At 41.7% G+C, this 9,265-nt stretch overlaps 1 pseudogene; it reads right to left on the bottom strand.

Annotated features, from left to right (window-relative positions):
• Positions 1 to 1,139: 1,139 nt before the first annotated feature.
• LOC100660143 (trypsin-like) lies at positions 1,140 to 8,772 on the bottom strand (annotated as a pseudogene).
• Between the last annotated feature and the right edge of the window lie 493 nt (positions 8,773 to 9,265).

The raw sequence follows: 9,265 nt of genomic DNA, 5'->3' as shown, positions 1-9,265 counted from the left end.
TAACAGAACAAGGGGGTACTGTGTGGTTTAAAGCCAGAAAAGATCTGTATCAGGGTTATATCCTTTTACCATACTTACTCAATCTGTATGTGGAGGAAATAATTTGAGAAGCTGGACTGTATGACAAAGAATGGGGCATCAACATTTGGAGGAAGACTCATTAACAAACTGCATTATGCAATGACACAAATTTGCTAGCTGAAAAAGAAGTGGATTAAAAGCATTTGCTGTTGAAGGTCAAAGACTACAGCCTTCAGTATGAATTACAGCTCAACATGAAAAAAACAAAAATCTCACAACCGTACCAATAAGCAACATCATGATAAATGGAGGAAACCTTGAAGTTGTCAAGAATTTCACTTCACTTGGATCCTCGAACAACACCCATGAAAGGAGCAGTCAACAAATCAAAAGACACATTGCATTGGGCAAATCTGTCTGCAAAAGATCGTTTTAAAGTGATATAATCAAAGATGTCACCTTGAGGACTAAGGTGTGCCTGACCCAAGCCATGGTGTTTTCAATCACCTCATATGCATGGAAAAATGGTCAATGAATAAAGAGTACTGAAGAAAAATTAACGTTTTGAACTGTGGTTTTGGTAAAGTATACTGAATATACCGTAGACTACTAGAATGAACAAATCTTTCTTGAAAGAAATATAGCCAGAACGCTCTTTAGAAGCGAGGATAGCAAGACGGTGTCTGACATATTTTGGACATGTTATCAGGAGAGATCAATCCCTGGAGAATGACATCATACAGGGTACAGTAGAGGGTCATCTAAAAAGAGAAATACCCTCAATGAGATGGATTGACACAGTGGGTGCAACAATGGGCTGAAGCATAACAGCTGTGAAAAATGTGAAGGACTGGACAGTGTTTCCTTCTCTTTTACACAGTGTCACTATAAATACAAAATGACTAGATTGCACCTCACAACAACATACCTGTGGTTATAATCCCATTTGGGAACGATTTTCTTTGTTATGTTAATGTGGCAGTATTAGTGTAGGGTGTGTCTTAAATCAATCTGTTTTAAGGAGATATGAAAGGAGCAGATAAAGAAATCAGAGAAGGGGAAAGACGGATGTCATGCCCTGTGAAGATCTCTGAGGAGCTAAGGAATAGAATCTGAAAAGAGAAAAGGACCTTCTCCCAGAGCCAACAGAGAGAGAGCATTCCCCTATATATTTCATGGAGAATTTGGACTTCCATCCTCTTAAACTGTGAGAAAACAAATTTCTACTTGTTCAAGCCACCCACTTGTGCCATTTCTGTTACAGCAGAACTGCATAATTAAGAGAGTAGGTGATTAGTGAATTTATATCCATTAGACTGAATGAATGACTAGATCATCTTCAAATTCTCTCTTAGTATATTTTTCAATACTATGTGCACCTTCTCACTTACCAACCATCTCCATAGAACATTCATAATATCAAGAAAGGACCACTCTTAGAAGAAGTGTGGTACATGATGGAATGCTTTATTTAGATACTGTTTTCAGGTGTGGGAGGAAGGTGAGTTTGACTAGTGGGGGATGGATCATGGAGAGGTACAGGTGTCTAGCAGGTGTCTCGTTGGCAGTGATGGTCTCCTGAATCCAGCTCACGTAGTTACAGACCTTGGTGTAGACTCCAGGTTTGCCTCTCTTAGCACAGGCATAGCCCCAGGAAACAATGCCCTGAAGCTCTCCATTGCAGACCGTGGGGCCACCAGAGTCACCCTGAGCAAAAGTAAAGAGACAGTCATGACTCTCACCTGGGCCTAAACCTATCGCCGTTGAGTAGATTTTGACTAATAGATACCCTATAGGACAGAGTTCTCGATGGCAACTGGTTTTTTTTTTTTTTTTTTTTTTTTAGGACAGAGTAGAACTACTCCATAGGGTTTCCAATGAACTCCTGGTAGATTTGAACTGCTGACATTCTGATTAGCAGCTGAGCTCCTAACCACTATACCACCAGGGTTTCTTGGGCCTAAATGGGAGAAAACTAAGGACAGCCCTCCATTAGCCTGATGCTGTCTTCCTAGGCTACCATCCTCAAGGAAGAAACTTCTCTTTACCTGAAAATCCAACCCTCAGTCTCTCTGCTCTACCCCATTCCTCCTCATCCTCACTTCCAGCTCCATTTCTTTCCACAGATGCAGGCCAGTAGGGCCAAGAACAGTAAGGACTAGGGAGATTTAATGTTGCCCAGCTAATCCTACTCCTTCCACAAAAGTTCCTTTCCACAGTACAAAACCAAAACAAACCAAACCTGCTGCCTTTGAGTCGATTCCAACTCAAAGTGACCCTATCAAACAGAGTAGAACTGCCTCATAGGGTTTCCAAGGAGCACCAGGTGTATTCAAACTGCCGACACCTTTTGGTTAACAGCCATAGCTCTTAACCACTACACCACCAGGGAATATGTATACTCTTGCAAAATTCACCCTGACATACTGTTGGCTGACCATCTTCTGTGTATCTTTAGGTTTAATGGTTACCCGAAGAAAGAAAGAAACTCTATAATTCTCCCAAAGCTACCACTCACCCCTCATTATCAGTTCCACAGTCCTATAATTCATCCTATAACTATCACCACACCATGCATAATCAATCCTCCATGTTCCAGAAAAAGGGAAATTTGATGGAGCAGAGTGAGACTGAGATGGGGGGAGAAGAAGGGCAGAGAAATGAACCTGGCAAGAGTCCTTGCGACCTTCCAGGAAGCCCACACAAATCATGTTCCTGGTGATCTTGCCTGGGTAGGCATTGCGGCAGACACTGTCAGAGAGGATGGGGGCATCAAGACACTGCAAGGGGCCTGGGTAGTGGGCTGTTTGGGGCAAAAGTAAAAATGAAAGGAGATTACCCACACTATTCCTGGAATTCTCATCCCAGTGCCTCCCCCCTCCTCCTCAACACTCCCATCCTTACTTTCAGATTGCAAACGGCTTCTAGTTTGGGAGAACAACATTGTTCTGTAATTTCTAATCAGAAAGCTCTTCTCTCTTTGACGAGAGCCTCAGTGAGCACAGGCCTCAAGTCTAGAGGCTTTATTCTCAAGCAAATCTACGCAGCGGGCAGTAACAAATCCCATAGTCTCTGTTCTATTTATTTCCCCAGTGTGTAGTTGTCTCAGCATTCATTACTAACCACCCTTCATGTGAATACCCTGGCATGTTTATTACACAGTTCATTTTTGGTGTGTCTTCTGCATGGTCTCAGCAAAGGGGTCTTCCTCATTTCCATTAATATATTCTAAGACCCCATATGCCCCCAAACTGTCCTCTGGGAAGCTTGTGTTGAGTAGAAGCTTGGGCTACGAAACCTTCAGTGTGCCTGCCCCTACAAAGACTCTCAGACTGGACACTTTAGTTCCAGGGGCACTTACAGCCAGATTTTAGTGTTGCCCCAGCCGGAGATGAGGCACTCAGTGGGGTCATGGACACAAGACGTTGGCAGAGAGACCGTGGATACCCAAGAGTTGATGGTAGCAGGAGACTTCAGTTTAATCAGCATGATGTCATTATCGATGGTAGTTGAGTTGTAGTCTGGGTGGGGGATGATCTTGGTCTCATTAATGAACTGCTCGTTGCCCTCAAGGACTGCCATGTTGTGTTCTCCCAGATGCACCTCGATTTTACTGGGTTAAAAGATTAAAAGTTTCCTAAGTATCCAACTTGCGGCCCCCCTACCTCCCAACCACCCCCGTCATGAGTACCAGCACAGACAGCAGCCCCTTTGAGGGTTCATTGATGGTTGTGCACTCAAGGTAGACCTACGAGACACAGTGAGGTGAAGCTAGTCCCCAGGTAAGTGTCACCACAAGCACAAACTCATAGCCTCCATCTTGTTGGAGTTGACAAATATAGGAACAGGATAAAAATGATCCAGATAAAAGAGTGGGAGAGGAAAGGGCATTGGTGGTTGATCAGCACCTGCCCTTCCTTCTCTGTTGGATTACTGATTATTGTAGGGAGATGAGGCAAGAGTCAGAGTGAGACAAAATATTAAGGGAACAGAATAAGTCAAGCTTATTTTTAATGTTATACTGGAAATTTCATGTGCTTCATTTCCTCAACATGCCATTGTTTTGGCTGAGCTATAATCTCCAGGACTACTTCCTCCATTCATGTCCCAGGCTTTTTCTGAGGATACTTCCCCACCCACCACTCCTACTCCACACACCCCCAAAAAGTTAGTCCAGTCATATGGGAGGACATCAAGGGAACCCTGAAGGCTCCTGTCCATGCTGACAACCTTCTCCACACCATACAACACTTGGGGGAACAGAGGGGCTCTTAGAAGTTGGATGCTTCACCCCTCAAGACTGACTCTAGGTTTTTCTGGCTTTGACATGGCTGGGGAATGCATATATCTTCAAACCCTGGGATATGGTGTTGACACTTACTGCTCCTAGCAGTGAGCTGAAGACACCACCCACTGGTCAGTGATGAGGGAGCCACCACAGTAGTGATTGCCATTGTTCAGGGACACCTGGTAGGGGAGGGAATTCTTCAGAGAGGTGTAGCCCCCAAAGATCTTGTCATCATCAGTGGTGAAAGCAGCTGAAAGGAGAAAGTCGGGAATGCCCTGTTAGGCAGATCCTTCTTGGAATTTCTATTCCACCACGTTCTTGAAATCCACCAAAACCTAACCCATTGTCACTGAGTCAATTCTGGCTCTTAGAGACCCTATAGGGCAGAGTAGAACTGCCCCATAGGGTTTCCAAGGAGCACCTGGCAGATTTGAACTGCCGACCTCTTGGTTAGCAGCCATAATATTAAACCACTACGCCACCAGCGTTTCCGAAGCTCTTGCAGAATAGAGAGAAAAAAGATTCCAATGTTCTCTTTACCCACATAACCAGGAAATGGTGCTTTTCATGTAATTTATCTCAAAATCTTGTTATTTCATATCTTTAACATGCACTCTACTTAAACGCCATTATGATAAAAGTGAAAACCCGTTGTCGTCTAGTCTATTCTGATGCATAGCGACCCTGAAGGACAGAGTAGAATTGTTCCACAGGACTTCCAAGGAGTGGCTGGTGGATTGGAACTGTTAACCTTTGGGTTAGAAGCCAAATGTTTAACCACTGAGCCACCAGGGCCCCACCAATATAAGTATTTTATTTTCAATTTGTGCTTTAAATTTGGTAAATGGGTTAATATTTACATGTGTACCATACACACACGAACAAACACACAAGGTTCAGAGACCCTTTACACCACTATCTGAGGGTATAAAGAACACTTTTTTCACAGAGCCCTGCTCAGCAGCCTTGCAAAGAGGTCTTAATTACAGCTTTGCATTATCACAGGGTGTTTGTTTTTGGTGGTTGGCATATGATCTCCCCATGAGATAAGGATAAGAAAGGGCTTACAAGCTTTATTTATTTATTTATTTTTTACAAGCTAACTGAGAAAGTTCTGACCTGGACAAAAAATGGAGTTTTGTACTTTTGTTCCCCAAATTTCTCTTCTTGTTTGTAGCCTAAGGTTTCAGAAAGTCATTTCACAAAACAGTATCAAGTCTCTCTCCACAGCCTTTCCCTCTATTCCAATTGTCTATACAGCATTCTTTAATTAATTTAGCATTGTTAACATTGGTCCTCTAATTTATCAAAATTTTCTGCGACTCCAAAAGTCTATGATTATTTATATGAGCCCTACTATACAAGGATTTTAAGATAGCTTTATGGAAGAATTTCCCAGATGTCTAGACAAATTGGCTGGGATTATGCCTGCCCAAAATGGGAAAATTTAGTATTCAGTTTTTGTAGTATAAAATTTAGTAATCTAAAATAGAAATACCCAAATCTTTATTTCTTTTCATGATTGAAAAACATATTATTTTACACCAGAGAGAATTCACTGGCAAAGATATTATAAACACAAGCCATAACTTTTATTCATGAGGAATAAAATGTTTCCACCCACTAAGAGTTTCAGAGTCTCTTCTGACGTTCACTTTGGTCTTTTCTTTCTTTTTAATAACCTCTTGCTTTCTTCATGTATGGTGTCCTTAATGTCGTTTCACAACTCATCTGGTCTTTGATCATTAGTGTTCAACATGTCAAATCTATTCTTGAGATGGTCTCTAAATTCAGGTGGGATATACTCAAGGTCATACTTTGACTCTTGTGGACTTGTTCTAATTCTCTTCATTAAAAAGACAGGAAAAAAAGAAAAGACCAAAATGGATGTCAGAAGAGACTCTTAAACTTGCTCTTGAACATCAAGTAGCTAAACCAAAAGGAAGAAATGTCAAAGTAAAAGAATTGTACAGAAGATTTCAAAGAGCTGCTCGAGAAGACAAAGTGAAGTATTATAATGACACACGCAAAGAGCTGGAGATAGAAAACCAAAAGAGAAGAACACACTCAGCATTTATCAAGCTGAAAGAATTGAAGAAAAAATTCAAGCCTCGAATTGCAATAGTGAAGGATTCTATGGGGAAACTATTAAACGATGCAGGAAGCATCAAAAGTAGCTGGAAGGAATACACAAGTCATTACACCAAAAAGAATTGGTCGATGTTCAACCATTTCAAGAGGTAGCATATGATCAGGAACCAATGGTACTGAAGGAAGAAATCCAAGCTGCACTGAAGGCATTGGCATAAAACAAGGCAGAATATCAATTGAAATGTTTCAACAAATGGATGCAGCAATGGAAGTGCTCACACATCTATGCCAAGAAACTTGGAAGACAGCTACCTGACGAATTGACTGGAAGAGATCCATATTTATGCCTATTCCCAAGAAAGGTGATCCAACCAAATGTGGAAATTATCAAACAATGTTAATATCACATGTAAGTAAAATTTTGCTAAAGATCATTCCAAAGTGGTTGCAGCAGTATGTCGATAGGGCATTGCCAGAAATTCAGGCTGGATTCAGGAGAGGATGTGGAACCAGAGATACATCATTGCTGATGTCAGATGAATCCTGGCTGAAAGCAGAGAATACCAGAAAGATGTTTACCTGTATTTTATTGACTATGCAAAGGCGTTTGACTGTGTGGATCATAACAAATTATGGATAACATCGTGAAAAATGGGAATTCCAGAACACTTAATTGTGCTCATGAGGAACCTGTACATAGATCAAGAGGCAGTTTTCCAACAGAACAAAGGGATACTGCGTGGTTTAAAGTCAGGAAAGGTGTGCATCAGGGTTGTTTCCTTTCACCATACCTATTCAATCTGTATGCAGAGCAAATACTTTGAGAAGCTGGACTATATGAAGAAGCATGAGGCATCAGGATTGGTGTAAAACTTATTATAATAACCTGGGTTACACAGATGACACAACCGTGCTTGCTGAAAGTGAAGAGGACTTAAAACACTGATGAAGCTCCAAGGCCACAGCTTTCAGTACGAATTATACCTCAACATAAAGAAAACAAAAATCCTAAAAACTGGACCAATAGGCAACATCATGATAAACAGAGAAAAGATTGAAGCTGTCAAGGATGTCATTTTACTTGGATACACAATCAACACCCATGGAAGCAGCAGCCAAGAAATCAAAAGACAAGTTGCATTGGGCAAATCTGCTGCAAAAAGCCTATTTAAAGTGATGAAAAGCAAAGACGTCACCTTGAAGACCACTAAGACCATGGTATTTTCAATAGCATCATATGCATGCGAAAGCTGGACAATTAAGAAGGAAGATGGAAGAAGAATTGACTCCTTTGAATTGTGGTATTGGCAAAGAATATTGAGTACGCCATGCACTGCCAAAGGAACAAACAAATCTGTCTTGGAAGAGGTACAACCAGAGTGCTCCTTAGAGGAAGGGATGGCGAGACGGCATCTTACATACTTTGGACATGTAGTCAGGAGAGATCAATCCCTGGAGAAGGACATCATGGTTGGTAAAGTACAGGGTCAACAAAAAAGAGAAAGACTCTCAACGAGATGGATTGACACAGTGTCTGCAACAGGGGGTTCAAGCATAACAACAATTGTGGGCATGGCGAAGGACTGGGCAGTATTTCCTTCCATTGTACATAGGGTAGCTATGAGTCAGAACTGACTCAATGGCACCTAACAACAACCCGCAACAATCTCCTAAGATCCCTTTGATTTAGTTCTTTACTGAGAGACCTGGGCTTTGACAATAATAGACTCTTCAAGAAGCGCAAGTTTAGTCCCAATTACTGGTACAAATGGTTAAGCACTCCACGATCAACTGAAAGGTTGGCAGTTCAATTCCACCCAGAGGCAACTGATGACCTACTTGCAGAAAATCAGTCACTGAAAACCCTATGGAGCACATTCTACTCTGACATGTGTTGGTGCACCAGATCAGACTTAACAGCAAGTATATACATATATGTATGTGTATATATAAACGTATGTGTGTGTGTATATATGTATGTGTATAAAATTTACTAACACCAAGTTCTTAGAATTGTCAAGACAGACACGTCCTTAATGTGGACTAGTTTTCCCTGCTTCTCTCCTTCTTCATAGCTTTTACCTGTCTTTTGAAGTTCAGAACTCATCCTGCCTCTTTAGGCTTCCACCCTGGGCACTCCTGCTCACCATGATCTTCCTCACCTGCAGCACTTGTACCCAAGTGAGATTTAAGTACGTATAAGTTCCAACGTGATGGGCTTCTTGACTGCAGAAGCTACGTGTAATATTCATTGTTGTCGTCCAGAGCACACACTTAAACATGTGGTAAACACCTGTGAGAGACACCCACTGACTCATTACAAGAGACTCACCAGCAGCTCCCAGGAGAGTGAGGATAATGAAGGCCTTCATGGTTGCTCACTGGATCCAGGCTGGAGAATAGGATGAAGAGGTATCCTCCACAGCTATTTATACTTCCAGACTAGTCATTACCATCCATGGTCATGGGTGCTGGAAACGTGATATCACTGAAAACTCAAAAATCCAAATTTAGAATTGAAATTTGTGTCAGGTGCAGAATAATTCGGCATCACAACCAATCATCTGCCTTTGTCCACTTTGACAAAGTGTTGTGGGAATGGAGGTTATGAACTCATGTGGTGGAAACTGTTCCCTGCAAGAGCAAAGTAAGTTGGCATAAGGCCACAGGGCACAGCTACAGGTGTCCTGATTCCCAAACAAATTCTTAGGTACTTGGTTTTTCTGGCTGTGTACGTCCAACTGAAGTACTATCTCGAAACTTCACTCTTGATGTATACTTAATACTGGCTCTTTGACTGTTTTAATACTTAGTCTTGTGGTAACTCAGGTCTTGTGTAGCCGTATGAACTTGACATTTTCTATA

Source organism: Loxodonta africana, chromosome 8 (assembly GCF_030014295.1).
Source record: "Loxodonta africana isolate mLoxAfr1 chromosome 8, mLoxAfr1.hap2, whole genome shotgun sequence".
NCBI lineage: Eukaryota > Metazoa > Chordata > Mammalia > Proboscidea > Elephantidae > Loxodonta > Loxodonta africana.
Note: the sequence above shows the minus strand (reverse complement) of the source record. Positions and strands in the feature narration are given on the sequence as shown.